The sequence below is a fragment of the Lissotriton vulgaris genome, unplaced genomic scaffold (assembly GCF_964263255.1).
Source record: "Lissotriton vulgaris unplaced genomic scaffold, aLisVul1.2 SCAFFOLD_563, whole genome shotgun sequence".
Classification (NCBI taxonomy): domain Eukaryota; kingdom Metazoa; phylum Chordata; class Amphibia; order Caudata; family Salamandridae; genus Lissotriton; species Lissotriton vulgaris.
Genome location: NW_028253855.1, coordinates 173649 through 180381, shown reverse-complemented (window position 1 = coordinate 180381; position 6733 = coordinate 173649). Strand labels below are relative to the sequence as shown.

Sequence of the window (6733 nt, the reverse complement as noted above, 5' to 3'; positions counted from 1 at the left end):
GTAGCACAAATTAGCACGCAACCAGTAATTACTGGTAAAGCATAAGAACCTCCTACGCAACCCTAACCACCTTAGGCAACTATTGCGCAGGGAACAAAAGACCTCAACTAGCAACACCTGTACTAGGAGAAAAGCAACCACCTAGGAATCACCAACATCTAGGGGTATAAGCATAGGAACATTACACATGATGCATTAACATTCAGCGGTGTAGGGAAGAAAGACACATGATGGATCCAAACACATTCAGAGGTGCGAGCACAAGAAAACACATGATGCAGAACCTACATTCAGCGGTGTATGCAAGGAAAGACACATGATGCTTCAGAACACATTCAGCGGTGCGAGCACAAGCAATTGCGCAAAACTTCACATGAGCCACAACCTGTGGCAGTCCCTGTGTCCCAAAGTCAGGGTAGGCTGTAATAAGCCAAAAGTACACCCAGCCTAAACGTAGCAACTGTCCACTAAGTGCTGGACAGTTGTAAATACCAAGGATGCCAACGTTGGAGCCTCGTGGGCTCAGGACAGCTGACTGGGCAAGGAGCCTCTCAGGGGCTCACAAAGCAAATAGGCAAATAGAGCTCCAGCGCTCTACATCAATTAAAATGCCCCCAGAGCCTCTCTCAGGGCTCTCACTCGATGTGGACCATGAGCCTCGCTGGGCTCGGCAACAACTGCGGGTTCAAGAGCCTCTCAGGGCTCAAAGAACAAAGAATGGCCCCTCTCGTTGGAGCCTCGCAGGCTCAGGAACAACAATGGGACCAAAGGAAATGGGGGAGCCTCGCAGGCTCTGGACAGCTGGTTGTCCCCTCTGGGAGCCTTTGCGGCTCTCACACTGAAGAAGTGCCCCCTGAGCCTTTCTGGGGCTCCCAAGCAATAATGGCCGCCACGAGCCCCTCTGGGCCCGTCACTATCGTGGGAGTCCCTCCCGGGGGACTCAAAAAAATAAAAGCAAAGGGGCCCGAGCCTCTCTGGCTCTCAGCAACGAAATGCCCCACTGGTTGGAGCGGCCCCCTGGCAACCCGGGCCGCTCTGCGCGCAAGTGGTAACTCTCCCGCACTCGGGGAGAGAGCACAGGGGGGGGCGGGCACCGGCAATGCGCCCCGATGCCTCCCCCTTCTCTGCCAACACTGCTTCACTCACCCGCTCTGCGAGGCTGCCGGTCATCTCCTGTTCACCAGCGGCCACACGAGGCTTCTCTGGCAGACCGGGGCTCTCCCTCGCGTCTCGCGGCGGCGCCGAGGGCGGGACTTCCGGTCCCTCGCGCTGGGGTTGGCCAGCCCGCAAGCTGCTTCCGGGTCGTCGCAGGCAGCGCGGCGGCCCGGCGGGGGCCTCACACACTCCTGGGCTGCGGCGGTGAAGTCTCTAGTGGCAATCCTTCGGGGGCAATGCCGGGTGGACACCGGCGAGTTTAAACTACCCAAGGAATCGAGGTGGGCACTCGGAAATAAATCTCGAGCACAGCAAGGCCAGCCAAATCCGGGTGGGCACCGGCCAAAGTACCCAGAGCGCTCCTAAGCGCGGACGGACAGAATAAAGCGCTCCTAAGCGCTAGAGGCCAAGCAAAGCGCTTCCAGGCGCTAGGGGAGAAAGTAAGCACTTTCAGGTGCTTGGCAAAGTCCAGGAAAGTCCTTAGGTAGGCAGGGGGGCAAGGCTGGGCCAGGGGCCAGCTCACTGGGCCTCCAGGCAGGGAGGCAGTCCAAGTGGCGGTTCCTCCTGGCCCCAGCAGTAGCAGCAGCCCCCTCCAGATCCTAGAAGAGAACAATTTCAGTGGGGACACAGCCCCATTTTTATACACTGAAATCCTTTGTCACAATGTGCAGGGTGGGGGGAAAACCAGTCGCAGCTGGTTCTGGAGCACTCTTGATGGCCCAACCACCCATTTCATTCACTGGGGAGGCTAGGGTCGTTAGACACACCACAGGGGGGCGGAGCCAGCATTGTGTGGGGAAAACCCAGCCCATCCAGGACACAGGTACACTCCTCCCACACATCACTCATGCTAATCTCCCACTCACCACCGGGCAGACCCATCCAGACTTCCTGGAGCCTGGCATGCCAGCCAGCTCCAGCCAATCACGCTCCAGTACCCTCACTGCACACATATCTCAATGTCCAGAAGTAGCACTTCCCAACTAGACACACACATGCCGCAGACACCATCTTGCAGCATTCACTCTCACGAGTTCAGGCATACCAAACTCGAGCCTGCACTCCCCACGCATCAGGAACTACCAGGGACACACACATTCCCCATGCATTCCTATGGGAGGGCAGGCCAGCCATACTACACGCACGCACTTTCACTCTGGGGCCCAGGGAAAAAGTGCGCCAAGCCAGAAATCATGAACACCAGGTCGCCATCAAAAGCAAAAAGTTCAGGGGTGAACCAGCCATAAAGGCCCGGGTCCAACACCCCAGCTTTCAGGAACAGGCAGACTTTTGTCAGTAAACCAACATTTTCTACACAGTTTTGGCATTTTAATGGAACATTGCCTATTTTTCAACCTCCTTCCAATTTGTGGTAGAAATGGGTGTGAAAGCAATAATGTATCCCGGAGAACTATACGTTTCTGAAAAGTAGACAAAATCCTGAATTCTGTCTGGGATCACCGCACCAGCAGAAATTTTCTACCACCCAGCGTTCCCCTTGGTCTCCCGATAAAAATGATACCTCGCTTGTTTGGGCGTCCAATACAGAATCACCTAAAAATGTATATAAAAAAATATATAGCGCATAGAGCTCGCTGTGTCATCCCCTCAATATCTATGTTTTTGCCTTTGCCAGTCGCAGGCTCTTGGCCCTCCCACACAAGTGAGGTGTCCGTTTACTCGGGAAACAGAGGGGAACGCTGGATGGTAGGAAATCTGTGCTGTTGCAGTGATCCCAGATAGCAATGTGAGGAAAATTTGATTTTTTAGCTAAATTTGAGGTTTTCAGGGGATTCTGTGTAAGAAAACAATGGGAGATCCAGGCAAGCCACACCTCCCTGAACTCCACCGGGTGTCTACTCTTCAAAAATGTCTGGGTTTGGTAGGTTTCCCTTAATGGCCACCTAGCCACATCCATGCACACTGCCAGACATGTGCTATCCACGCAGACAGACAGCCAAGCGACAGTTCACGCACACTGCCAGCAAAATGCAGGTTCACACACAGCCAGCCAAACGCCAGTAAACACAGCCTGTCAGCTGCACTCCAGTTCACACACACACGGAAACTTTCGCTACTGTCTAGTAGGGTGACCAACCGTAAATTTCACAGACCGTCCGTAATTTGGACCTCACGTCCGTTGTCCGGGAGGATACTTTTAACGGACACCTTTTGTCTGTAATTTTGGGCCATGCAGGGGAACAGAGCTGTTCCTCTGTGAGAGTCCTCTGATCCCTGCTGGGTGCCTCGCACTCATCTTAGGAGCACAAGAGCAGCCCCTTCCAGCCCATAGTCATTCTGTCTGCGGCTGATTGCCACATACAGAATGACATGGGGCCAGTTTATGCTCTTCCAGCATGTGGTGGCTTCCGTCTAGGGCAGGCCATTCTGTTAGGGTTAAAATGTACAAAACAAATGTTTAAAGTTAAAAAGAAGAGGTTAAAGTTCTTACATAGTCTCATCATTTCAGAGCTGAAGCATTTTTTTTTTTAAATGAAGAAAGATTTATTTTCCAGAAAAATTAAAATCGGATTATGATCATCCAATGTCTTTGTGTGGAGAGATGAAATCCCACTTCTTGCACGTCTGTTCTCTCGATTTTTCTCCATCACTCTCACACCTTATCATTCTGAAATGCCCCTTTAAGTCCTTTCCATCAGATTTCTTTTCAGCTAGTGGTAACAGCTGCAAAAGGTAGGTCAAAATACTTGGAGTGTTCAAAGTGCTGGAAATTGTTCAAATGAAGGTTTGAGTCATGTTCTTTAAAGTGCCACAGCACTCGTGATGTGAGATAATCGGACACGCTGGTCCCACAGTGAAGGATTTGGCCACAAAAAACAGATAAACACTGCACAAAACCGCACGCTGTGAGGTTCCCCATGCCACTTGCATACATCACCCTCTATACTGCAGCAGGTGTGGGATTAGTTCATGACTTAGGGCCAGATGTAGGTCACTGAATACCGGTCGGTAACAGCCGATTTCGGCCGTTACCGACCGGTATTTGTAAATAGAGATGTAGGGGCCTTCAAATTTACCGATTCGGTAAATTTACTGATTCGGTAAAATACCGAATCAGTAAATTTACCGAATCGGTAAATTCTGCTGTAGGTGGCATTTTAAACAGTGCCACAGGCCCTTACCGATTCGTTATTTATCACCAAATACTATTTGGTGGTAAATAACAAATACCTGTGTACATGCACATCTGTGCATGTACACCTGTGCCATGTGGCACACATACATGCCCTGTGGCACACAAGCCAAAATCAGGGGTGCAACAGGGTGTCAAAGTGACACCCTGTTCCCCTTGACAATTCGGTATTTTTACCGAATCGGTATTTACCGATTCGGTAATTGACATTGATTCCTATGGGCCTCAAGGCAGCCATATGGTATTTATCACACAGCATCTTCGCCATTTCATAGCCATCTCACTACGTCAGTCACATCACAGTTCGGATCGATGCTTCCATTGTGTTTAGGATGGGCAGGGTTCGTCGTTGCATCAAAAATCAAAGTGTGCTGGTTGATCAGCATGCGGATAGAGATGCGGCTCGGGTAATAGCGGTCCATTCCCATTTGTCACTGGGTCGACGCCGAAGGCTTCCTTGTACTCAATGACCCCCCCGGGCCATAGTTGGGACCACATCATTGTGCCGGTTCCTGATGGTGATGAGGGCGTTTGCGGACTGTTCAAGGGTGCTCCGGTCCTCTGGACTCTTATGAAGAAACTCCAGGATGTTCAACAAACTCTGAACACACCAGCTCTGCACCAGCTGAACGGAAGGGGATCCCAGCAGTCGATCTGGTAGCAGGTTCATCTCCTCCATGATGTTGGTGAGACACACTGGCAGCTCCTGGAAGGCAAAGGAGGTCTTTTCACAGGCATTTCTAGATCCGAAGTCCAGGAATTGCTTCATGGAGATCGGGGAGGGAGAAAACTTAGAGAAAACCTAGAGAAATAGTCGATCTACTTCGGGGCACCCCCTGCCCAGCTCGCGGCCAGCAACAGGGTGCGAGCCAGGGGCATCCTCATAGTGGGGCTGTCAGAGGAGGACGTGCATGGCCTGCTGCGTGTCTGCTCTCTGCAGCCCTAATCCAGGTCTTGATTTCAGGGGTGTCCGGCTCCACTCTCCCAGCCTGCTATTTCTTCTGGATTTCAATTGAAACTCTATTCGTTCCACATCTAGATTCCAGGTTTTAGGACCCTGGCCTCGTCCAGGGGGTCTCGGTTGACTCTACGTCTCTTGCCTAATGAGTGCTGAAGCATTTTTATTATTATATAAAACGAAGACATAGTTGCTGCTTTTTTATTTATTTTATGCAACTAACATCCATTGACAAAGCCAATAGTCCTGGCTTGTTGTGGGTCTAATGTTACTGGATGCAATGATAGAAACAGCAAAATTCCAGTCGGCACATTATGCTCAGCATATATTTTACGGTGGGGTGTTTTAAGCTACACCCTTAATTACATCAGACATGCCCCTTAGAGAGACCCCCAAGTTATTCATCCCACTTAAAGCCCCGGAAACAACACCATGTCACAGTCAGCCCCTGTCCTGGCACTGTGCATCATGCATAACTCATCACTTCCAAGTTTTCGGATTGCCTATGTGCAGGGGCATAGTGAACTCTCCCCCACCCCTTTCTGTAGGAACTACAGCATGGGTGAAGTTCTAGATGGGCCTCTTCTGTCTGCAACTGGATGGGTGAAGGATGGGTTGCTAATTGAAAGGGGATTGGAGAGAGAAAGGGAGGATGGATGGGTGAATGATAGCATGGATAAATGATTGACAGAATGGATTGGCAAATGGTTGCATGGATGAGTGACAAGAAGAATGTGAAGATGGATGAGTGAAAAAATGCATATATGAGTGAAAGGGAGGTTGGAGTGCTGGAAGAAAGGATGGATGGATAAGTGAACGGGTGAATGGGTGGACGGATGAGTGACTGGGTGCATGGACGAGTGAGTGAAAGGACGGCTGGATGGGTGAAAGGGTAAATGATTGGGTGGATGAGTGGATGGATGGGTGGAAGAGTGGATGGATGAATGATGGGATGGCTTGGGGGTAAGGGTAAATGGTTGGATGGATGGGTGGAAGAGTGGATGGATTGGGTGAAAGGGTGGATGGATGGATGGATGAGTGAAATGATGGATGGAAGGATAGATGATGGATAGGTGAGCAAATGGTTGAAAAGCTTTTGATATGGATGGGCACACAGATAGAAGGACAGATTGAATGGTGAAAGACTGAATGATGGACTGCTACTTGAATGTTACACTAGTAATTGTAAATGTTTGCTTGCTTTGTTTTAGGTGTAAGGTTTTAGGGAGAATCTCAGTGCCATGAGCTGTGCTTAAGATGTATATTGTATTTGTAGCAATAGGCAATGTGTCAAAAATAAACGCGGTAATAGTTTATTGACAGTACATTCTTTAAGAAAGCTGCAGGGAAAAGCATCTTTGTGACTTCCGTCAGCTTGTGCAACTCTCTGCGAAGCCCCCATAAGCAGTCAGATTCCATATTTTAAGTTCCTCTTGCTGAAACACCCATAATGCATTCCCTATTGT

At 50.1% G+C, this 6733-nt stretch overlaps 1 pseudogene; it reads right to left on the bottom strand.

Moving 5' to 3' along the window:
• Nucleotides 1-3693: 3693 nt before the first annotated feature.
• On the bottom strand, nt 3694-5194 carry LOC147660722 (pyruvate dehydrogenase (acetyl-transferring) kinase isozyme 2, mitochondrial pseudogene; annotated as a pseudogene).
• Between the last annotated feature and the right edge of the window lie 1539 nt (nt 5195-6733).